The sequence below is a fragment of the Camellia sinensis genome, chromosome 3, assembly GCF_055761805.1.
Source record: "Camellia sinensis isolate YWXY chromosome 3, ASM5576180v1, whole genome shotgun sequence".
In the NCBI taxonomy this organism is placed as follows: Eukaryota; Viridiplantae; Streptophyta; class Magnoliopsida; order Ericales; family Theaceae; genus Camellia; species Camellia sinensis.
The window spans coordinates 220,935,590-220,962,360 of record NC_138963.1 but is presented as its reverse complement, the minus strand read 5'-3'; positions in this window follow the sequence as shown (position 1 = coordinate 220,962,360).

The window sequence follows — 26,771 nt, the reverse complement described above, 5'->3', positions numbered from 1 at the left end:
CGGCCTTAATCTATTCTGCCGTTGCACTCCAGCTGAGTTTCCCGTTTGATTGTGTGGTCAGGAATCAACACCCATAGTAATTTTCCTCCTCCTCTTATTTCTCATCAAATTTTCGCATTCATTTTTGCATTTGTTTGACACTTGTCTAGTTTATTCTTAGATTTCGTTGAAAATTGGAATTCATGGCGAATTTGTGATTGTGTAAGAGGCTGAAGAGGTGAAAAAGTGGGATGGATAGCCTTTTTAACATTTTTTGAGATTTTAATTTTTCGATTTTTTTGTGAGATGTCCACATGTGAAATTACCTAACTGCCCTTGGGGTGAAATGTAACAACCCTCATACTGTTTACTGATTAATGACTGAATGATTACCGTTAATCATAGACTACTGCGAAATGGAACTGATAATGACTGATAATTGAACTGATTAAAATACTGAACTGACTGACCGAAATTGAAACTGAATTGAATGAATACATCTGTTTAAACTGCATTCTATCTATTGATTGTTTATTTGATCTGTTCGTATTTTAGTGTTTAGACTGCTAATTGAAGGCCTTATCGGCGGCCGAATCCGGAATCGATTGATGTTTAATGATCCTTAGAATTAATGTGATTTTATAGTATAATTATCTGAAAACTGATTAGGTATGATTGAATTAGATTAAAATGAGTTAAATTGCATAGTTGGTCTTATTTACCATTTTGCCACTAGAGTGGCCCACTACTTGGCTCATCTCATTACATTCATACATACACATTTTGTTAGCTCATTCTTGAGCACAGCACCGACTAGAGAGAGAGAAATAGAGAGTGAGAGGGAATTGAGTTGAGTTCGAGTTTGTTGGTGGAATTGCTTGGTAATTGAAGTGTAGATCACTTATTTGAGCCTCTAGCCTTGCATTGGAGACCTAAGGTAGAGTAATTACTCTCTTGTTTGTGAATTGAGCTAGTTCTTGCATGATTCATGCTTCACCATAGAACTAAGTCATGTTTTGGTTCATTGTGGTTGAATTGAAGCTTAATTGTTGCATGCATGTTGCCATTCTTGAAGTTTTGAGGTTGGAGTTCATAATACCTCACATGCATGTCCATCTTTTGGTCATACTCCATGAGCTCATCTTGTTTTTGGAAGGTTTGAGCTCTTTTGAAACAGCATTGAAGCTTTGAAAATGATTTAAGATCATGCATGTCATGTTTGAGTTGTTTTCATGGCAAAGGGTTACATGCATGTTCATAATCATGTTTAAGTCCATGATTTCACCATGTTTTGAAAAGAATTGGCTCCTGAGAGCATCAAATTGAAGCTTCAAAATGGTTTGAATTCATGCATGTTTGCATGTTCATCTTGTGCTTGAAAAATGGTTTAAATTGGGTTTGAATTAAACACCCTTGGGCTTTGATTTCTTAAAATTGAGCTTTGAAACATGATATCCTATGTGTTTATAAATGTTTTCCAGAAAATGGGCCCAAGAGGATTGGTTTTGATGCTTTTGAGCTTGGTTTTGGACCTGGAGCTCGAATCTGGGATTTCCAGATTTCCGTCGTCCGCTCGAGCGGGGGAAGTGCCGCTCGAGCGGGAAAATCGAGCTTCCAGCATCTTGCACTGTTTTACAGTCCGCTCGAGCGGAGGATTGGGCGCTCGAGCGGAGTCATGTCTCAAGCTCGAGCGGGCGTCGAGCGGGGATTTCACCCATCCAGTACCTTTACAGTACGCTCGAGCGGGAAAGTTTGCGCTCGAGCGAGTACCTTTGTTTGCCTTTACGCTCGAGCGGGGAAACCTGAGCTCGAGCGGGACTCTGTTTTTCTGAAAATCCTGAAAATGCTTTTAAATGTGCATTTTTGCATCCTCATCCCATCCTAGGTATTCTTAGGCCTAGTTTAAGGCATTTAGATGAGGATATCGTTGTAGAACACACCAAGGCAAATTAGGGATTAAGTTATGATATTTCCCAACTGTGTAGCTTAGTGTGTGTTCAACCTGTGAACTGTGTAGGGTTGGCAACTGGGGAGACACGCTCTAGCATACTGTAGCCCAGAACTCTGTGAGTAACAATTGTGTAAAGATATGTTCAACTGATATCTTTTGAATACTGAACTGAACTGTTTACTGAACTGGTATTATTTACTGAATGAATGTATGTCCTTTATTTCTGAACTGTACTGTGGCATCCTTAGTACTTACTGTTTACTGTTACTGTTACTGTTACTGCGACAGAATTCTCTGTCGGTTCCCTCGTGGAACCACTACTGTTTACTGACTGATGGCCATCATTACTGTTCGGTCTTTTAAGACCTACTGTTACTGTTATGCTAATGGATGTACCACATATGACTGTTTACTGTACTGAACAACAGAAATACTGATTGAATTGAACTGTTTTCATCACTGTAAGGACATTCATTCTAAACCCTTTTACGCATTATGTTATTCACTGGGCTTTAGCTCACTGCTTATATATATATGTAGGTGTACAGGCACCAGATCGGAGCTAGGAGCGTCAGGGTAACTCCAGTTTTGTCAAGCCAGCCTATGTGCCTCACTGCGAGGTTCCGAGTTTCCATGCTATGGCTTGGGGGTGTTTTGTTTGTTTTCCCCCGTCTGTTTCCATACTGTTTGGACTACTGTACTGTTATAAAGGGATTAGGTCCCTGTACTGAGTGACTGTAAATTCTGTATAGACCGTACTGTTTTGTATAGACTGACTGTCTGCTGTACCGCTATCTAGGGTAGAGCCCCTAGTTTGAATGAATGTAAATATTGTGCATACTGTTCTGTACTGTTTATGTATTAATGCATGAAAAATCTTTTTGGCATACAGACTGTCACAGCTCATTGGACATTGTTTAATTACTGTATTGGCTTCCGCCAGGCCCTGTACTCTGTTTTACTGTATTACTGTTAAGCAGGCCTTCGGTAATCTCGGATTACTGGCCGGTTACGGTGCTAAACCCATAGGGCCGGGTTTGGGTCGTGACATGAAAGTAGCAAACTGCTAGGCAGTTGAGCCCATCACGTCAGTGTACTGTTTTCTTTTCTTTCTTTTTTTTCAAATTTGCTTTTTTTTTTCTTTTTTTGGAAAAGACTTTTTTATGTTTTGTTTGTTTGAACATGACGTGGAAAATGTAAATTTGGGTGATATGTTGTTTTCATTTTTTTTTATATTAATTTGTTTTTTTGTTTTGGGAAAGACTTCTTCATGTTTTTTTTTTTTTTAAATAATGTGGAAACTGCTAATTTCGGTTTCATTTTATTGACTTTTTTTTGTTGTTTAATTTGTTTTTTTTTTCGAAAAGGATTTTTCATGTTTTTTTTTAAAATTTTAAATGACATTGACAATGCTAATTTCGGTTTCATTTTAATGTGTTTTTCTTTTCTTTTTTTCTTTTCTTTTCTTTGTTTTTTTTTTTTTGTTGGAAAAGGCTTTATTATGTTTTTTTTTTCAAATGATGTGGAAAATGATAATTTCAATTTTTTAAAAAATTTGTTCTTTGTTTATGGAAAAGGATTTTTTATGGTTTTTTTAAATGACGTGGAAAATGCTAATTTTGGTTTTATTTTATTGTCTTTTTTTGGGTTTTTTTTTGTTTTTTTTTTTGGAAAATGTTTTTTCATGTTTTTTATTTTAAATGACGTGGAAAATTTCAATTTTATTTTATTGTCTTTCTTCTTCTTCTTTTTTCGATTAATTTTTTTTTTTTGGAAAATGCTTTTTCATGTTTTCTATTTTAAATGACGTGGAAAATGGTAATTTCAGTTTTATTTTTATGCCTTTTTTTTTTTATTTATTTGTTTTCTTTTTTGGAAAAGGATTCTTTATGTTTTTATTTTAAGATGACGTGCAAAATGATGTGGCTATTTTGTCTGCTAGTGGTATGAATTGGTGCTTGTGTGAAAGTGAAGCAGATTCGCCTGGGGTAGTTTGGTAAATTCACCGAGCACTGAGTTGTTTGTGGACATGTGCTGGTGTTTTGTCTACTAGTGGCTACTTAGTCAATTTTTGACGGATGTGGCTATTTTAGCTCCAAACTACATTGCCAAACGAAGGACTGTTTAGGGCTAAAAAAGTTCGAAGATTTCATTCTGAGATAGATTTGCTGTTGAAACAATCACCATTAAAAGTTTCTAACCTTGAGAAATTAGTATTGTGAAGTTATTTTATTTTTTTGTTTTTTTGGGGGGAGATCCAAATGATGTGTGAAATACCTTTGCTTATATGGCTATTTGATGTTGAGAAAAAATGGTCCATTAGAGCATTTCCAGCACGGATAGTCAAAATAACTATTTAAAATTTCACTTTATTATTTTAGCTAGTCATTTTTTTAATATACACTCCAAGAAAGCTATCTACTTTAGTTATCTTCTAGTAGTACAAATCTATGTGCATTTTAGCTAAATTTTTTGTTATTTTCCTCTTTATCAAAAATAAATATAAGCATATAGAAAATGATAAACTATAAATATTGGGAGATTTATTAGAAAATCTTTTTTCAAATGTTTGTATTCTAATTAGTCCACGAGATATTCTTGTATTCCAATAAGTCTTATATTATTTAAACATTTGATCTACCAAATCCTAATTCTCACATTTAAGGTATTTTATGGACATTTTTACCCTTACAAATATTTTTTGAACGGTTAACAATTTGGTGATGTGAACATTCATATTTTATAATGTGAATATTCACATTGACGTGTGAATGCTCATATTGATAGTGTGAATATTCATATTGACAATATGAATATACACATTGATATGTTAACATTCATATTGACAGTGTGAGCATTCACATCACGGAATATTCACATTGTAAATGTGAATATTATTAGAGGTATTTTGGTAACTATGTTACCCATAGGACTTAGAATATAAAAAAATAATGTGGACTAAATGAAATATAAGTAAATAAAAAAAAATTTATGAAAGAGTTCTCCATAAATATTACTAAACGATATCTATACCTTACATTCAAATATATATATATATATATATATATACAAATAAATATTTTATACGGAATTTTTTGATGTAGTTGTTCTAAGGTCCATGTAAATAGAATTTTTATATGATATTTTCAAATGTATTAACGTGGCTCGTCCTCTTATTTCATAATTGAAATTGCCTAATTTTGATTTATAATATTAAAAATGTCAGTATCACATAGGATATTCTTGAATAAAAAAATAAAATATTACATTGCAAATAATACATTACATTGTCCTCCCTTAGATTTTGAAAAATCATAGTACCCTTGGCATCCGCAATTTTACAAAATGACAACAGTCACCTTTAAATTTTAAAGTTGCATAACATTTATATCCACTCCTATTTTTTTATTTTTTTTCCCATTATTACTATATTTTATAGAATTTCAAGTTTTATTTTATACTAAATATTTTAAACAAATTTTAAAATAATTACAGTATTACTATATTTTATAGAATTTCAAGTTTTCTTTTATACTATATTTCAAACAGATTTTAAAGTAAAAAAATGGGTTAACGGGTAAGATAAAATTACTTATTTACCTACCCATAACAACTATTTTAGAGAGTATTTAACTAATCTTATTGATTTTGACACAAAGTAAATTTTTGACAAATTAAAACAGTAAAAGAGTAATTTAATTATCAAATTTAACACCCTTAATATCTCTCTTATTGGAAGAGAATGCTTGTATAATTATAACAAAATTGTGATTGTGCAGGGGTGATTTCCGTACTATGAAGAAGGGTTGAACTTCATGAAAGAACAGCGTGCTTTGGGAATTGAAAATCTGCATAGAGTAAGAAACAGTGAGGCTGCTCGACTAGGGTTTGGTCGGAAACCCCTCCGATAGTAAAGTCAGGGACTCAGGGAGAGAAAGTAGAGAGAATACAAAGAATGTATATATGTTAAGTGTGTGGATTTCAGATCCCTTGAGAGTGAATAGTGCTCACCTTTTACAGAGAATGTTACTTGTCCTCCAAGATTTTCTCTCTCCGCCATTTGTCCAATGTGTCTCATTTATGGTTGTTTCCCATTGGAGACGAACGACCACTCCGCCTGACATTCAGATGCAAGTCTGTCTTGCTTGTTTCATTAGTGGTCACCTCTCATTGAGGGAGGACAACCACTCTGCTTGACATTCAGATGCAGGTCTGTCATATGTGCGCCTTGTCCCTCTACACCTCCATGTCTCCACGTTCTGTTCAGACAGAAGGAGAGGAGCAGAGTTGTTTGTCTCTTATGAGCCCAAGAAAGATCTTCAGTGAATTGGCCTTCTTTAAGTTAGTCTACTCCAGAGTGGTTGTCTAACTAGGAGGTTAAACATGTTGCTCGACCCACTTTGGAGTAGTTGTCCGACATATTGCTCGGTCTGTTTCGGATTGGGCTGAGCTACCTTGATTGCCTCGATCGGGAGTATGTGTTTGGTCATTGGGCCGAAGCCCTAGCACCCCCACTGGTGCGGGTCCGGCTTTGGACCAAACACCAAGGCTTAGTTAATTTTATCCCACTTCATTTGCCTCCTGGCTTGCATTTAAATTTATTGAGCGGAAGCCATTGTTGTACATCGGCCCAATTTGTTCAAAATGTACTCCGACCTTCGTGCTTATAGACGGATCTGGGTCCTCGAATTTACAAGAAGAGAATTAGATTTATATATTTATATATAAATATACAAGAGTATCTCGGCCCACCCATAATTTTTTTAGTAGGCTAAGTTTGTATGAAAGTTGGCTTGGCTGCCATGTTTTGTATTTGATAAATTAAATGCTTGATCTCGTATGGCCAAATTAGGTGGCCCTAATATCCACTGAGCAACTCATTTATTCTTTTTCTCATCACATTGCACATGATCTTTAACTTGGGTAAACAATTACCTTGGAATTGGGATCCTCCCCTTCATTTCGGTCCTTCATTCCCTCCTTGCAAGGCCTTCGGGCCCATTTTGAGGCCCAATTTTGATAATCCAAACCGTTCATATTTTTAGATTTATTCAGTATATCATATCTGTAAAAAATCAAGTTGATCGAATATCATAAAGTATGTGTTCGGAAAATTGTTTATTAAAAAATAGTTTGTAGTCCCAATTTTCTGAACGCATACTTTCTGATATTCGATCAACTTGATTTTTTACAGGTATAATATACTGAATAAATCTAAAAATATGAACGGTTCGGATTATCAAAATTGGGCCTCAAAGTGGACCCGAAAGCCCCTGTAAGGAGGGAATGAAGGAGGGGCTCAAGGAGGAGATCTGGACTCATTACCTTGAGTGTTTGGTGGGTCCGCTGCTTGACTTTTTGTGCATGGTCACAGGATGAATACTCCTTTGCTTACTTTGCACGTGCATTATCTAAGCAAATTTATTAGTGGGCTGAGTAACTGCAAAAATTGTATAATATGCTCTGAGCAAGTGAGCTTTCCAACAAGAATAAATAATGAAAAATTCTGATTGCTCGGTCTCATTTAGAAAATCAAGGTGATGTTCTCAGTGCTTGGTCGGCCAAGTCCTACTCATGCACTATCTTGTTTGGACGTGATTGGCAAATCAATTTGTTCAGCTCACTTCTTTATGCATTGGTCGGTCATGGGTATGCCTTGTTGGTTTACCTGAACTTTGCATTGCTCGGTCCTCTGTTGTATTTTGCCAACCTTATTTACATCTAATGAAATTGTAGCTTGGTCCGTTATTTCATCAGTTTAGTCCCACCTTCAGGTACTGATCGGTCATGCTTGTTTGGTTGGTGTTGTTGCTCGGTCAAGCCTATTCTGACACATGATGGGCCGAACAACTCCTGTTTAATTTATGCACGACACTTACCCAGCTCGGTCTTTTTACTTCGGTCTTCAAGTTCTTGTTCTGCGTCGCTCGGTTGCCTTCAGTTCTTCTTGGTTCATTCTTGTTCGGTTGTCTTTATTATTCGGTTGGTGGACCCATCTATGGCCTAGTTTGCCCATCATCTTCACACAAAAAATTAGATTTTCAGAACTTGAGTTTGCTCGCTGATCTGCCGAGCTATTTGGTGGTGTTTCAGACACACACATGCCTTGCTCGGCTCGCCTGAAAAGTTATTTAGAGCTGGGCTGATTTTACCCTTGGTCACCATTGTTTTGAGTGTCCTTCAGCTCGGTCCAAAATGCTTCGGCTGACCCATTTTTGGTGTTTCATGAGCATCGCAGCTCGGTCGGCTATTACCTTGGTCTTGTCATTGGACCTCAAGCTCGGCCCTAACTAACGTACTTACTCCAACTGTCGAGCCATCACGCGTCCATATTTGATTAGTTTGGGGGCTACCAACGTGACATGAAAGCAAGCCTATCTCAGAGTTTTTTTTTTTTCCTTGAAAATAAGGAAACCCATCTCACCCATCACTTTCTCACTCTAAACATTTGAATTTCCAATCTCACTTTTCCCATGTCTTCACTTTCTCACTTTTTGACTTTAGAAACACCAGGACCCATTTTTGGAACAGAATCTCTAACATTGGTTTTATCCTTACGTTTCCTCTCTCTTGAAATTAATTGCCATTTCAAAATTTGAGAGCTTGTCCTCTAGTTCTCTCTCTAGAAATTCAACGTCAAAGAGACCAATCTCCTTTTTACTTCATGTTGGTTTAGGCTTCGCAAACATCTCGAACAGTACCTTTTTGGTAGTGAAAGAGTGATCTCATCGTCGTCTTGTCACCTATGGCCTGCCTATTTTGCCCACGTTACCTTGCTTTGCCATTTCCAGTGTCGTAAGCTCCGAAGTTTTTATTTTCTCCAATGGTATTGACGGCCGTTCAGCGCCATTTCTTGTGCCTCTACTCCAAAGTCACTATTTCACCACCAGTGTTCCTTCTCTCGCAGTGGGTTCACCATCGTCGCTTATTGATTCGCATTGCTAACACTAGTTTTGTAAGTCTTCAGACCATTATTACCTTTTTCATGCTTTTTTACTTTTTTTATTGTAGCTGTTCATTCACCACTGTTTCCAGTGGTTTATTAATTTCCCGGTGAACTCATAATTTTTATCTCTTGGTTGCCACAGTGGGACTGCTTCATCAAAGACACTCGCCATTGAGTTCCACTTGGTTTCGGCAACGTAAGTTATTGAACCGTGTATTTCCTTTCCACTTCCACCATTGCTATTTTGGTTAGGTGTAACATTGAGAGTTGTCTAGCACACGATTGCTCGGTCGGCCGCTGTACCTTTAACCTTTCAAGTTATCCTTAGTGTAGTTGTTCGGTGGGACGTTGCACCTCTCATGGGTAAGTTTCGGAACTTAGTGGGCATTCCGGCGGGAATCGATGAGTTCCGCCGAAGATATCACATTCCCAATGATGTCACGTTAACATTGGCAGTGGTGGACGAGGATCGGGTGTGTATGAGCACCACAGTGCCCTTTTCAATTGCTTCCATTGTAGAGGGGAGGTGTTAGGTTTCCGTTGAATCTCTTGTTGCGTCGATTCTTTTCTTATTTTGAACTAATACCAATGCAAATATTAATGAACACATTTAGAGTGGCAAACGGTGTCTCGGTCTTGAACGACCTCTTAGACTTGGACTTGGGTATTTGAGATATCCTTCATTGCTATTCCTTGTCTCATAACAAAGACAGCAAAACCTATTATGCCGAAGTTTGGTCGTTGGACCTCCAACTTGTCACTGAACTTCCTGATAATGACAAACATGGCTTTGATTTCCTTCAAGTCGGAGGGAATTGGGAGTTTGCGGCCGAGGAGTGATCTGATCAAAGCGGGTTCCACGGAAGAACAGCCACCCAGGTCATTCTTCGTTTTAGTTTCCTTTTGTCCATTCGCTTATTGTCTATGATTTTTTTTTTAAGCGTTGTTGTTCTTACTTGCAGGTTCAAAGAAGCTAAAAAGGAGGTCAGAGAAAGAGCATCTGAGGGACATCAAAGTTGTTCGGTCGGCCCCACATTTGCTTAACTATGTGCGAACTTACAGATATCTCATCCAACGGAAACTCAAAGTAAATGACTTCTTAAGGGACTCACCTGAAATAGAAACCGAAGAGCAAGTTGGCCATACCACCAGAGCTTCATCTTCTGCTGTTGTTTGTTTATCAAGCGAATCACTCAGTAGAGGCTACTCTCCATCGCTAGGCTTAGCAAACGAAATGGCTCGCCGCCAAAAGTTCATTCTTGATGCCTTAGTCTTTAGATCTGATAATGAGGACCTTTTGGCTACTTCTACGGTCGACACACAAGTTCCTTCTTCGCCGATTAAGAGGTCTAATGGTGCAAAAAAGCATGTTGTTGCTTCTCCTCCTCCCGTTGCTACTCTTGCTCTTCCTGCTGATAGGGCCTCAAGAGGAAGAGGTCCAAAGGTAAAGAAGTTGCTTGGGGTTCTAATGAGTAGGGCTCAATTGAAGAATGGGTGCCTTCCTTGGAGCATAACGGTCGAGCAATCGCTACATCGGACAACACAATCTACTCAAGTGACTTGGCCTTTGACTTATCAAAGGCATTGCTGTTACCTTGGGATATGCTAGAGCAAAACATTTCAAACGATGTGTTGATCAAGGGTTCGGTGGAAATGTGATGCCCCAAAATTTGAGGACATCAATATAGGTTTAAAACTTAAAATCAATTTTCTTAATTAAGAACTTCTAATCATTGTTATCACCAAGTTTACTATCATCCATTAATTAATAATACAGAAATTAAGAATTCTCAACTTACAACTCCAATTAAAATCAAAGCTTAGTCTTAGTACATGAAAACAAAAAACACTAGAGAAAAACTAGAAAAATCAGAAAAATAGTTCATGGAACTTGGGCACACTTCAAGCTAACCAAAGCTGAATGTCGCCTTCCAAGACCTCGGTGTTTCCTTTGATTTCTTCAATGTCTGGCATAAAACACCAGGGCAACGGGAATGCCAATGAGCAATGAGCTCAATAAGATATTACAACCCAAAAATACCCACCTCGATAATAATACTCACAATTAATGAATACTGTGTAGTAACAGAACAACAAGTAGCATTTAATAAACATAACAGGGATGTTATCAGTTGAAATAATACCAATAAATAATAAGAACAAGGGCAAGCGGAAACAGTATTTCATCATAAGGAAAAATGCTAACTTTTCTTTTAAATTCTCATAGATTTAGTTTATCAGGTAATTTTAAGTAACTCCCCGCGGAGCACTATTTCCACTCAACCGCTAAGCAATGGCCACGGGCAATTCTGACTCCCCTTTGGTCAAATATTCAAATGTTACTTGTTGTAACTATCAATAATGCCCACGCACCAAGGTTACGTACCCGAGTCCTGACATCACAGTCTTCCCCAAGGGAATGATCTATGTTGTGACACCCGCACCACCAACCTTATATCGCCTATACTGATAAGAGCCGAAATACCTTCCCGTGCCACGTTAGGGTTTGAAACTCACTTGCATAAGACTCTAAATCGAGCTCACCCCATCACTTTTAACTTTAATGCATCTGTTCAATTTCATATTTCTTTACTTTGTCGAATTCACATTTTGATGCATGCACGAGTTTTAGTTTGCAAACCACAATGACATAAGGTTTATCTAGCACAACATAATCACGTATGGCAACCAAAATAAATATTATAGAATCTTTTAGGAGTCATCACAAAATTTTAACGAATTCTTCACACTTCTTCTTTTCAGCACTATAAGGTCAAACTAAAAATAATGAAATCCATATCAAACGAAATTCAATTATTACAATATTTTAACTGGTGCTAGTTCATTGAGTTAGGAAAATATTTTGCGAGGAATACCAAGGCTAAAAACGATTTTAAAATGGAGAAATAAAATTTGGAAGAAACTGGTTTCTGGGATAGTGAGTTACAATAATTTCCAGCACAGGTGATCTGTGTTTGAAAAATAAAAAGGGGTTTCAAATGGTTTCAAAAAGAGGTATGGTCAGAACGTATTTCTATATATTTGAGTGTAGAACATATTTCCAGAAGAGTTTGAAGGTTGAAAACCAGTGGAAGATGGTCAAATAAATTTTCTAAGAAAATTGGACAGATTCTATTGCATTTTAGTAAAACTATAATTTCTCCTTTTAGACTTATCCATTTTTTGTGAAATTGGTGGAAAATGAAAAATAACTCTTATATCTAACTATCCCAAGTGGTCATGCACAAAAATACCATTTGCAGAGAAATGGGACCTGTTTGAAGTCATTGTTTCTGTTGTGTTGTGAACAACACTTAGGACAAATATTTATTTCGGTAAGAAAATGGTGTCCAATGATTTTATAAAAATTTACACGTGTATAGAACACCTATATATACTACCATCACCAACAGATTTTTGACACAAGTTGTTTTCAATTTATTAAAGCATTTTACCTCCGATAAATTCTGAAACAGTGAAGAAAATATAAGTTTTGAGTAAAAATGAACCAACCTTATCTCACTTTAGCCCTACGCAAGATTATTTCAAACAATGGAGAATATTTAAACACATAAGAAGATAAAATCAGTAGCTAAACCATATAATCTATGCTTGCAAGAAGGAATAAAAATCATATAATCATGAAATTATTATTCTATCAAAATGTAAACATGCATTGAGCTATTCTTGCTATGTGTGTATTAACAATGCACACTCTTGCATATTTTTAATATATAGATTCAGTAAAAAAAAATCTAAGGAAGGATAGAGATTGAGTATTCCTACCTCAAGAGCTTTTACAAACTATTCTCAAGATTAGTTTTGAAATTGTGACCACCAAGCACCTTCTCCTCTTCCTCTCTTTTTCTTTTCTTTTCTCCTCTCTTTTTCTTTTTCCTCAGACGTATGTATAGAAATGAAAGGGCTGAGATAGTGTTCTATTTGTAGGAGTTTGGGGGCCTATTTTCATTTTTTTTTTTCCCTCTAGGCTTGGGAATTGTTACCTATATGTATAGGCTTAGAGTATGTTTCTATGCATACCTTGACAGCAGCCTCCTTAGGAAGAAAAGGCAATCAAAATGCTCTGCCCAAAAATTTGAAATTTGAATTTTTTTTTCTTCTTTCTTTTGAGTGTGTACAAAAAATAAAAATCAATGTATATATAACCTAGTCACTAGATATTTTTCTCCCTACTATCCTCTAACTAACTTAGTTATTATTTGTTTAAATCATTTAGTTTCCACAATGGTATTTAGACATAGAAATTTAATCATATAAAGATAAATAAATTTATTTAAAGGATTTTAATATTGGTATTAATCATGATGCTATTAACATTATAATTTAATAATCACTATTAATTGACTTAATATTGTTATTAACAAACTAATGAGTTGTTCAAAAATTCGGGTTCTTATAGCAGATGCTAATCGCAGTATGTCTTCTTCTATATCCTTGTCATTTCCTTAAATTTGGTTGTTGAGAACATGACACCTTGGTTTGGTGCAGTGCATTCAGAGAATGCACATCATGGATGAAAGATGACATTGTGAGGAGCAAGAGAGGGTTAAGACGATCAACATGTTGGTTGATGCTGATATGTCCTTGAAGGCGGCCGGAGAGGATCTAAAGGAGATGGAAGATGCAAAGAAGAAGGTCGAAGCACTGATGTTCATGGCCAAACAGAGGGTTGTAGATGCCGATACTGCTCTGAAGTCTTTGAAGGCTAATTATCAAGGGATAGTAGACGAGGCCGAACAGAGGTGCTATGACGAGGCCGAAAAGACATGCTCGGAGGAGATCTTAAAGTTGAGGGACAAGATCATTACTAAGGGTTGGACTAGGGCTCTGTACGCTACTAAGGTGGAAGAGGCTTCTTCTCTTTATGATATTGACAATATCCTAGTCCTTTCGAAGACCGATGCAAGAGTTAGGAGGAGAAAGTCTCGGGGGGTTGGAGCTACGAATGTTGATCCTTCTGACCTTTCTCCTCTTCCGCTGAACTCTTCCTTAGTTGGGCAGGCAGTTGATCCTACAGATGAGGAGCACCGCGAGGACGGACACTGCGAGGAGGAGCAACGTGAGGAGTAAGTTGTTAGGTTGCCTCGAGTTTTTGCTTTTACTTCTGCTTTAGTAGTTTTTTTGTAATGAAACTTGGAAGTTAATGATGTATTTTCTAAATTTGCCAAGTGTTGAACTTGAAAATTTTCACCTTTTTTTTTTTTGGAGTTCGGTCGGCTGGGCCTCTTCTTTTGTAAGGCTAAACTCTTTTTTGTAATTGAAGTTTCATATCAATTCACTAGTTTTTATATTTTCGCAAGTGTTGAACTGTTTATCTTCAATTTTTGCTTGTATGTAATGTTTGCCCCCGGCTAGACAAAGGCTCTATGGCCTTACAAACCATCTGTTCGGTCTGATCGGGCTTCGTGCCTTGGAAAAAATTGAGAAAGTGAGTTTATTATGCCCCCAGCCAAGCATGAGCTTTGTGGCTCAGAAGGCAGTCTGTTCGGTCAGACCATGCTTCATGCCTTGTGAGAAAAAAAATTGTAAAGAAAGTTCTGTCATTCAGCCAACCAGAAGCTTTGGCCTTTTCTAGTTTTAGCCTTGGCCGAGCATTGTGTTGTTCGGCCGCCACCTGACTTGGTCAAGTTTTGGGGTGATTTAACCCATTGTAGAGTGTAATTCATCCCTTCTTCAAGCATGAATTGTGAACACAGACCGTGCTCCAAGTAACGATACTTGGCACAAATTCCACCAAGTTATACCACTTAGCACCTCGCTCCAACCAAAGGGTTGAGCATTTGGGCTTGGCTTGAGTTAAGACCCGTGGCCAATTTGCTTCACCGAGCGCAAATGTATAACACAAGTAAATAAAGACAAATAGTAAAACAAATTTTCATTCATTGATACTTAGAACTTTTGATTACATCGAGGCATGTTCTGAGAAATACATTACTGAAAAGTACTTTATTCTAGGAATTACATTACTGGAGGTACTTCTTTAGGTTAGCAATGTTCCATGCTCTAGGGATTGCCTTTCTTGTTAAATCAGCCATATAATATGTGCCATTGCCAAGTGCTGAAGTGACCTTGTAGGGCCTTTTCCAGTTAGCACCAAGTTTCCCTTCTCTAGGAACTTTCTTGTGATCCATCACCTTCCTGAGTACCCAGTCACCTGGTAGGAATTGCCTTGGACGCACATTCTTGTTAAAGCTCTTAGTGAGTTGCTGCTGGTAAGCCGTCAATCGAACAAGGGCAGCTTCCCTGTGCTCTTTGGCCATGTCCAGAGCTTGGGCAATGGCTTCATCATTGTCTGCTGGCTCAAAGATCTCAGAACGAATGGTAGGAAGGCCAACCTCCAAAGGGATAACTGTTTTTATCCCATAGGTAAAAAAGTAAGGTGTCTCATCGATCGACCGGCAAGGAGTAGTTCGGTAGGCCCAGAGGACATTCGGTATCTTTTCCACATATTTTCCCTTGGCTTTTTTAAGACGTTTTTTTTATCCCATCGATGATCGTCTTGTTGGACGCCTCAGCCTGGCCATTGCCCTATGGGTAGGCTGGAGTGGAGTTTCAGAACTATATCTTCAAGTTAGTGCAAAATCTCATGAAGATCTTGCCATCAAATTGTGTGCCATTTTTAGAGAGAAGGACTCTGGGAATGCCAAATCGAGTCACAACATTGCGCCAAACAAACCTCTTAGTGTCTGCTTCTTTGATCTTGCACAAGGCCTCCACCTCCACCCACTTGGTAAAGTAGTCAGTCGCAGCAATGAAGAACCTTTTATTCCCAGTTCCCTTGGCTAGTGGTCCAACAATGTCTAAGCCCCACCGAGCGAATGACCAAGGACTGGTGAGGGGGGTTAGAGCTTTGGTTGGCTAGTGAATGAGAGGAGCAAACTTTTGGCACTTGTCGCACTTGCGAACATATTGTTAGGCCTCCTTTTGCATGCGTGGCCACCAATACCCGTGTGTTAGGGCTCAGTGTGCCAAGGACCGACCACCAGTTTGGCTCTCCTAGATTCCATCGTAGATCTCGTAAAGCACATTCTCCACCAGACTTGGATGAACACAGAATAAATAAGGGCCCATGTAGGACTTCTTGTAAAGCTTGCCAAATAGGGAGACCCAAATCGAGCAGCTCTGTGCCTTATCTTGTGCGCTTCTTTTTTGTCTTCAAGAATGGTGTCGTTCTTCAAGAAGGCCAAGAGTAGGTTTATCCAACTTGGGCCCAAGTCAGTGCAGAGGATCATTTCAACTAGTTGAATACTTGGTTGGGGTATATATTCCACCCATATTTTGCGGCTGTCTCTGTAATCGACCGAGGAACCCAGGCAAGCTAAGGCATCAACGTGACCATTTCCTTCTCAGCCAATCTTCTCAACTCTAATGGCTTGGAACTTTCTGATCAAGTTTTTGGCTTGTTCTGCATAAGTGGCCATCTGCTCATCGCAAACCTCTTAAACTCCAGAGAGTTAGTTGACCACTAATTGGGAATCACTAAAGATGTGTACCTCTTCCGCATTGAAGTGTTTGGCACTTCGTAGGCCGCCTAGTAGAGCTTTATACTCTGCTTCATTGTTAAAAGCTTTCCAGCCTAATCGGATGGCCTGTTCCCACATGAATCCTTCAAGAGAAATAAGGACAATTCCTGCCCCTGAGCCCTTTTGGTTGGAAGAACCATCGACAAACAGCTTCCATACGTCTCCGATAAAAAACTTTCATGCTTTGGCTTGGGATTGCCCTGTGTTCTGGGTAGTCATAGTGACCAAGGTCGAGCTCCCTTCAGAGGGGACAGTTGGTCCTGGAGTGAATTCTGCAACAAAGTCTTCCAGGACTTGAGCTTTGATAATAGTTTGAGGTTGGAACTTGATGTCAAACTCTCCAAGCTCCACCACCTACTTCGTTGTTCGGCCTGAGAAATTAGCTCGACTGAACACGGACTTGAGAGGGAATTCAGTGAGGACGTTGATAGTATGTCCTTGAAAATAGTGAACAAGCTTCCTAGAGGCAATTAATAGGGCGTATGCCAATTTCTCAAATGGAAACTATCTAGTTTCGGCATCTAAGAGAGTCTTGTTAACATAATATACTGGTTTTTGCTCATTTCCATCCTCTCTGACCAGCACTGCGTTGACGGCATGATCAGAAACAGCCAAGTAAAGGAAGAGCTCTTCATTGGCGATAGGGGTGGATAGAAAGGGAGGATAGGACAGATACTTCTTCAAATCTTCTAGTACTTCAGAACACTGGCTCCTCCATTCAAAGCTGGCTTTTTTCCTTAGAAGTTAGAAGAAGGGATTCATCCGATCAAAGGACCGACTGATGAAACGATTAAGTGTTGCAGCCATGCTAGCAAGTTTCTGGAGTTCCTTAGCCTTTGTAGGCATTTTAAGGTGTTTGAGGGCTTTGATTTGATCAGGGTTGGCTTCGATTCCCCGCCTAGTCACCATGTACCCCAAGAATTTCCCTGATCCTACTCCAAAGGCACATTTTGAGGCTTTCAGTCGAAGCTTGTGAGTCTTCAGAATTTCAAACACTTGGTCAAGGTCCCTTAGATGGTGCTCGGACAACTTGCTTTTGATGACCATGTCATCAATGTATGCTTCCATGGTTTTACCGAGCTGGTCTTTGAACATTTTGGTGACCATTCACTGGTAGGTCGCACCAGCTTTCTTCAAGCTGAAGGGTATCACTTTGTAATAGTAAGTGCCTCTAGGGCTGATGAAAGCCATTTTCTCCTAGTCAGGGCCAAACATGGGGATCTGATGGTAGCCACTATAGGCGTCTAGAAAGCTCATGCACTCATGTCCAGCCGTTGCGTCAACAAGTTAATCTATTCGTGGAAGGGGGAAGTTATCCTTAGGGCAAGCTTTGTTAAGGCTAGTGAAATCAACGTAAACTCTCCACTTGCCATTCTTCTTCTTCACTACAACGGTGTTGGACAGCCACTTTGGATACTACACTTCTTGAATGACTCTAACAGCTAAAAGTTTGTCTACCTCTTCAATCACTGCATCGGTGTGTTGCGCGGATGACCGTCTACTTTTCTGAACAACTGGCTGTGCTCCTAATTAGACGTTTAGTCGATGACAAACATAATTGGGGTCCAACCCAGGATTTTCATAGGCTGACCAGGCGAACACTTCGATTTTTTTACGGAGTAGAGCCAATAATTGCTCTCTCTCTCCAATAGTGAGGGAAGTACCTAGCAGGAAGAGCTTGTCTGGGTTTCCTTCTTCCACCAAGATCGTCTCTAGGTCTTCTACCATCTTTTCGGTTGGCACTCTGCTGACGTCTTCCAAAACTGGTTGGTCATGTACTTCCACCATCTACACTTGGTCGCAGACTTGTTTGGTTTTCATGGCGTCAATGAAGTAGTGTTTGGCCGCTACTTGGTCTCCGTGAATCTCCTCTACTCCATACTTGGTTGGGAAGCAAACGAGTTGGTGATAGGTTGTAGACACCCCATTTTTGACCGTCCTCATGACTTGGACGTCATCGTTCGAATACTCGATGATTATCCATGATCGTGTTCGTTTTGAGTTCTTGGAGGTCTCGGCTACGCGCTTCGCCTTAAGACCTCTCGACTTGTTTGTTTTGTGCTTGGTTGTGGACCAAACACTTGTGTTTTGCTTCTGAGGGCAGGGAATGGTTTGTTGGCCATCCCCACACCTCACCGGCCATGGCTTGAGGCCACCGACCCTGTTTTCTTGCTACCGGCCAAAGGTATTGGCCGGTCGGCAATGTTTTTGGTCGGCCGGCCATTGGTTTGGTCGATCAGCCACTTTTTCTAGCCGACCACCTTTTTTGTGTTGAACTTTTTGAACCCCTGTTTTAGCTTCTTGAGAAAGCTTGAACCTTTTGAACCCTTTATTTTAGCTTCTTGAGGAAGCTTGAACCTTTTGAACCCTTTTTAGCTTCTCCAGGAAGCTTGAACTTTTTTTTAGCTTCTCCAAGAAGCTTGAACCTTTCTTAGCTTCTTGAGGAAGCTTGACCCTTTGCTCTAGCTTCCTCAAGAAGCTTGACCATTTTTGCTTTAGTTTCTAAGAGAAGCTTGGCCCTTTTGCTCAAGCTTCTAAGAGAAGCTTGGACCTTTGTTCTTCTATAAGAGAGAGCCTCTCCCTCATTAGAAAAGGTTCCAAAAAATTTTGCTAAGGCATACACATATATCTCTCTTTCTCTCTACACTTAGGCTTAGAAAGAGTGGAGCTCTTGGCCCTTTTGCACACCAACTCTTAGCCTAACACCTCCATCATCAACCTAAGGATCTTGGAGGCCATTTTCAGAGGTTGAAGGTCTGGTTTTTTGGTCTCAAAGCTGCTGGTTTTGCTGAAGCTACAAGGGTAACACACTTTACCCTCTTTTGGTCTTTATTTTGCTTCATCTTTTAGCCATACTTGCAAGCATTTTAGAGCTTTGTCATAAACTGAAAAAAGTCTTATTTTGAGCTCCTTTTGAAGTTTGTTTAAAACCACTTTTGTGTTTGGAGTTATCTACCCCTTCTTAGGCCTCGTTTGGCCTCATTTTTGTGTCTTTTTTGTGAGTTTCGGGACCACCTTGTATTGGTCTTCTCACCAGAGGAATTTCAGTGGTGGGGATGATGTAAAGAAGGAGAGGGCCATCCCCTCTCCTTATTGTCTTGTTTACTTGCATTTTTGGCCTTACAAAGGAGCCTATATTTGCATGCATTCCAAGCTTGTTTCAGGCAATTTTTGATGAGTTTTAGGACCTGCACGAGCTCTGTCCAGAGCTTTTTTTGCCATATTAGGTGTCCCTCTTGCATGTGTAGAGTAACCCTCTTCATGGCCTTTCAAAGGAGCCTTTACTTGCATGCTTCCTAGCCTCATTTCAGGCCCTTTTCAGTGAGTTTTAGGGCCTTCATAACCTCTGTCTAGAGGTGGTTTTATCATATTGAATGTCCATCTTGCATGTGTAGAACAACCCCTTGCATGGCCTATCAAAGTAGCACTTCATTCTAACATGTGTTGATTGAGTTTCAGTGGGTTTTTGGTCATATTTTGACATGCCATGATTCTGTTTTTGACTGATTTGGTGACTCCTCATGTGCTTCATATGGTTGTAGTATAAATCATGGTTCACTAGCTTGTATTGCATGATGTTTTGGCCCCTTTTCCTAGCATATTTTGGCCATGATCCAAACTAATTTTATTCATATTTCAGGCTACCGTAGCTCTGTTTGAAGTGTTTTGGGTCGTGCATGCATTGTTGTATATGGTCATAGTTCAATCAAGCTTACTAGCTTTGCATATCAGGTCCACTAGCATGCGTTGTTTGAGCCCTTGACATGTTTTGGCATCATTATGCATCATATTTCAGAGCTTATATGTATGCCATATTGTCATGTTTTCCACTCTTTAAATGCGTTCGAGAGTTGTGCATGAATGCCTCATTTTTGGGCCGTTGCATGAGCTTCATTTCCATGCATTTTGAGCCATCATTTTAGACCATTTTCCCACTGTTTATGGTCTACATAGGGACTTTTCGAGGGTGGTTTGGTCATTTGAGCATTGTTTTGCATACCTCTAGTGTAACGCACTTCACTAGTTTCGGTATTTGGGCCATCTAGCATGCATTGTGTGAGGTGTTTGCATGTTTCGGGACCATCTTGTATGTCATTTCAGAGCTGAAAAATATGTGATGGTATGCCATATTTCATCCTTTCTATGCTTTGGTAGAATTGTATTTGGTGCCTTAGGTTTGGTCCCTTGCATTTGTACATGTGTGCATGCATTTTGTTGCCTCATTTTCATCCTATTAGCCACTGATTTTGGCATGCTTGAGAGCTACCCATGTTAGTGTAAGTCCATCTCACCATGTTGTTGCATGCTTGTTTCATTTTGCATGTTGTTGCATGCTATACATGTCCACATGTTTAGGTTGTATGCCTATTGCATATTGCATGTTAACATGCTCATGTTGCATTAGATTTGTTGCACACTTGAGTTATTTGCATGGTTGCCTAGGTTGCATTGCATTGTGTGTGCATCTCTTGCCTCTTGATCAATCATGATAGAGGTTGGGGCCCTTTATGTGTTTTGTGCATTTCATTCCATATTGAGTTGCACACTTGGCTTCTTTGGCCATCATGCATTGAAATGCGTGATTGATGGTCCGAGAGTCGAAAACCATACTCCTTTGAGTCTTAAACATGATAAGGAGGGTGGTTGTGTAAACATTGTTTTGAAAATGAATTGGCATGCTCTGTTTGCCTTCTGCTGTCAAAACAGGATTCTGCAGGAAGATTTGGCCGACCGACTACATACAGTGCCGATCGACCAAAAATATATGGCCGATGGCTTCACAACTGGTCAATGACCATTTATCAATGGTCAGTGGATCTTTACCTTGGCCGGTGGCATCCCAAAATGATCAGGGAGTGGTTCAGAAGCATCAAGAATATTTCCACAATTCTCAGGGGTGCAGAACAGTGCAAACAGAGGCAACAGTGGCATGGCAACGGGTTTCCGAGCGAGGCGATTGAGCATGCATCATTCAAGCATTCCGAGGCAGGGCTGCGACCACCTCCTTTTGTAATTAATTTTTTTAATTGATTAGGGTTTTGTAATATTTAATTAGCTAAGATAGTTAATTATTTATTCAGTTTGTGTTATTTATTCGGACCCTCCGAGGAGGGCAATTTTGTAATAAGTGTGCGTGCGTGTGATGTATGTCTTCCAACCTCACGTCTTTCTCCCTTTTATTTATCAGCTTATGATGGTTAGTTTTAGGGCATATTTCAATTAGCATACTTATGCTCGCATGTTTGTATCATTCATATGTCTTGCATGCACCGGGCTCGGCTCATCATACTAACTGCATTGTATTTCAATTCCAAGTTAAATACGTGTTAGTTGTAGCATCCCATATGCCATCTTAGAATAACCGAGCCTATCTTAGTTTCATTTTGCATGTGTTGCATTAGTCATCTTAACATGAACTAGGATCATGCATTGATTACTAACTAGTTTTTGTTTTGGCTCAGAGTACTTGGTAAGTGTTTATGCTTTAGCATCCTTGCATGCGTGTGAGTGATTGCCATGATAGCATGCTTACCATGAGGCTATATGCTTATGTGATATAACTGTCTGAATGCCTGTGGGTGAAGGTTAGGTTGCTTGAATTGGAATAATTCGTCGAAACCCATGTTTTAGCCTACTTACGAGTAGCAAACTTCAATCCATTTTCAAAACAAACGGATATATGATGCTTTGTTCCAACTTAGGCAATCCAGTCTATACTTGTATGCTGTGCACATCACATAGTAATTCTAGGCTAATAAATCAGAATAAGAGCACATAATGTTTTCAAAACTCGATATCATGGTTAGCAGAGCCCGATCTTTGATCGGGCGAGCGGGGGTGCTCATGAAATGACCTTCCCCAATCGTACCCAAGTTCCCGAGCCGAGGCAACTTTGGTGATGACGGACACGTGGCCTTAGGCACAAGTCAGGGTTTCCTAAATTCCCCCAAAACAAAATATTTAGGTGGCGACTCTATATCTGGCAAAACAGTTCATGTTTGGCACTTCTTTCTAAAAATCTATTTTTCAAAACGATTTGCTGGATTTGGACTCTTTGGTGATTTATCGGTCTCGCATTGCACTTTGCAGGATTAGATTCAGAACTGTGACATTTGAGTCCGAGCTGTAGTAATCCCAAATGAACAGAACGGGGGATTTCCCCCGGGACGTTCGGGTACGTCTACATAGGTGAAAGGGACTGCCTTTATTTGGTAAGTCCAAGGTCGGCCAAGGATAGCATTGTAGAGAGATAGGGTGTTTACCACCAAGAAGTCAATAAAGACCACATTGGACTTAGCTATGACAGGCAGAGTTATTCGGCCGAACAGCCATTCTGTTTGCGAGTTGAAGCCAACTAAAAAGAAGGTGGCAAGTGGTAGGTGTTGCTCACTGAGACCAAGCTTCTTGAAAAGCTCATAATACATGATGTTTGCGACACTCCCTTGGTCAATCAAGACTCGCTTCATATCAAACTTGTTGGCCACACCAACTGTAACGATGAGGGCATCGGTGTGGGGGTGTTGGATTCTCTCTAGGTCCTTCTCAGTGAACACGACATTAAACTGAGAAGATCTGGTTTCTGTCTTGGACTTTTTGGAAGGAAATCCTACCGACATTACCTGTTGAAGGTGTGTGGCTCTTTGAATTTCTCTTTGAAGGGAATTTTTCCTTTCGGGGTCGATCATTCCATGGATAACATTGATGACCAACCTCGGGGCATTGTCACAACCCAAACCCGCCCCTATGGGTTTAGCAGCGTAACCAGCCAATAATCCTGGGATTACTGAAGGCCTCTAAGACAGATTAACATAATATTAGGGGCTAACAGAAGCAAATAACAAATATACAACATCCATTGAATTGTGCAGGCTTATATGAGACAGAAATTTTTAAACTTTTATATATATATATATCTGCACATCCTCCTTACGTCATCATATATATACAGATTAGATAAAAAGGGACTTAGCCCTATTTACAAAATAAACAAAGACTTGTTTAAACAAACAAGGACTTGTTTAAACAAACAAGAAAACAAAACTGGAACTTTAATCACATAGCCATAACCACTTGACATATTGGGAACCTCCACGGGAGGCACATAGTTTGGCTGACAAAAACATATTCCAGGCAAACGCCTTTAAGCCTGGTCACGCGCCTGATCACCTACATACATAAATAATACAATGAGCTGGAGCCTAGTGAATAATAACAAAGAAAAGGGTTTTAATGAATGATGTCCATCACAAAGTCAGAAATCAGAGTTTATATCAAAAACAGATTCTTATTCATATTCTTATTCAAATCATATACAGAAATTAGAGTTCATGCTTGTTCATATGTGGTACATCCATTAGTGCTAACAAATCAAATACAAAGCATTAAATGTCATACTTGTCAGTTCGATAAAGGAACCTCCGGTACCGAGAACATATAACATGCTTGCCAGTTCTACAAAAGAACCTCCAGTGCTAGGAACATATAACATACTTGCCAGTTCCGCACATGAACCTCCAGTACTAGGAACAAATCACATACTTGCCAGTTCCACAAAGGAACCTCCAGTATTGGGAACAGATAACATACTTGCCAGTTTCACATAGAAACGTCCAGTACTAGGAATAGATCACATACTTGCCAGTTCCCAAAAAAAACCTCTAGTACCGAGAATAAATCATATACTTGAACCACAGAATTATCGCCACAAGTGCTTGTTAGAAACTGGACAATCATTCATTGTACAGAGCATAACATTTCATAAAACAAATCTTATTTCACATACAGAAAATAAATAAAGTTGAACATAACTTTACTAAGTTATTACTCACAGATGGCTCTGCTAGCAAATCAGATAAAGCAGACAAATCAGATAGATCAAGTAAACGATAGCATGTGACCTACACAAACACATAACATATACACATAAAAACACAATATATACTTCATTGATCAAACTTGACTTCTCTTGTCTTCTGTCTAAATAATCCGAAGGTCTACTACGCTTATTCTTTCTTTAGTCAAATGAATCGGATTCTCATTTCACACATTCTTTCATTACTAAATCATTTTTTCTGAATAACCAATTTCTTACTTGGCTTCTTAACCAATTACTACTAAGTTAATGACTTATTTTTTAATCAACTAATTAATGTTGATTGTTAGCTTCTTAATCTTTATTGAGCCATAAATCATGTCTAGAATGCTTGGGAAGAGATGAGAATAAAAAAAATATGAGCTAAATGCAATTTTTCAAAATATGCTGAAAATAGTTGTTCGCTTGAGCGAATCTTTATTCGCTCGAGCGGTCTGTAAAAGACTGCAAAAGTACTGGAAGCCTTTAACGTGTGCTCGAGCAGTCTGTAAAATTTCAAAATTTTAAATTTCTCAAAAATAACTTTCCAGTGCATTTTCAATTTTTAAACCCGTACTAATCTTGATCAAAACTTTAAAAATACTTTAGAAAACATAAACACTTATTTATTTATAAATTATTTGCTCAAAATCTTGAAACATAATATTTAATTCAAAACCCACGAACTCATGATTCTAAAAGTCCTTTTCAAAATCAAATGCACAATAAAATTGTATATAATTTATGGAGTTTGATTTATTTACAACTTCCAAAATCAAATCCAAAATAATTAATTTCTAATTAAACTTCATAAACTTGATCTTAGCTCCAATTTTTCATTTTCTTGTCAATTTTCCTAGCAAACATTGCATATATGTAATTCAAATAAAACTAACTAATTTAATATATTCCATAACATGTTTACATTAAATAAAACTCTTAAATTACATTACATGCATGGATTCAAATTTAAAATTAAACCAATTCCCATCTTTCATAATAAAAATCAAAACCTTATCTAACTTTAGGATTAACCCCAAATTTCCATAAACTTGATTTTTATAAAATTCTTCCTTCTCTTCAAAATATGAAATTGCATAGCTCAATTCTTAAAAACTTCATTGTGCATGTAATTATTTCTATATTGATTAACCTTAACCATGTTCATGAATTAATTCTTTAATTTCTCCAAATTACATGCATGTAACAATAAGATTCAAACTCATATGAGATATTCAAAATCAAACCTAAAATAATTAATTTCTAAGTTAATTTCTATAATCATGAACCTAACTCATTTTCTCGTTAATTTATTTTTGTTTACATAAAATTGACTTCAAACTCTTTTCTATCTTCCTTCAAGACATGAAATTAAAATTATAAACTTCTTAGATAATCATTTGCATGTATGAAATTAAGATCAAAAGTAACTATTTTATATTTTCAAATCATAATTTTACTTCTTGAATTGTTCTAATTTAGATTTTTATTACTTTTCTTCATATCAAACCTAATTTAAGCTTATAAACCTTTAAAACATGAATTAAAGTCTAAAATCTTGGAAATCCACAATGCATGTAAGGTTAGACTTCAAATTATGAAGGATGACAAGAAAATCTAACTCAATAACAAATTACATTACCAATTTCTTAATTATCAATCTTAACCAAAATTTTCCTTCATTACTTCCTTAATTTCCTTCTAATCTCATGAAATTAAACCCAGTTACTACTTGATTTTAATTGTTAGATGCTTAATCTACAAAAATTTAAGCTTAAACTTTCTTACCAAAGGTCTTTATTTTGTTGAGCCTCTTGACAAAGCTTGAGATTCTTCCCTTTATCTTCAATTTTGATCTCCCCTTATTTTCTAGAGTTAGTTTCCAGCACAACTTCTCTCCCCCCCCCCCCCCCCTCTCTCTCTCTCTCTCTCTCTCTAAAGCTTCTCCAGCAAAAGCTTTCTCTCCAAATTGAGTTCAACTCACTTCTTTATAAAGTTAGCATAACATACATACACACACTTTCAACACCTTGTACACGTGCACACACATAATACAACCAGATTTCTCAGTACACCCACATAAATTTCTCAGCACACACATCCATATACACTCTTAATTCTAGATTCTTCTATAATTTAATTTATGTTTAGGATTTATTTAATTAAGCAACACTTAGTCTTAATAAATCTCAATTAACACATCATTAAATTAATTATAATTAATCATAAATCCCACATAATTTAATCGGTCTAATTTGACTTCCATTAAGGCCTAATTAATTTTATTTAATTTGTTATTTTGAATCAGATTTTTAATCAAACTCCCAAAAGACTCTAAATATCAAATTAAACTTATTTTCATCCTCAATGTTGGTTTCTTAAATCATTTAGGCCTTCAATTTTATATTAAACTTCAAAATCTTCGCCAATAAATTACATGCTCAATTAAATACCTCAATTGAATACCTCATAATAAATTTAATTCATAGTAACCGTAAT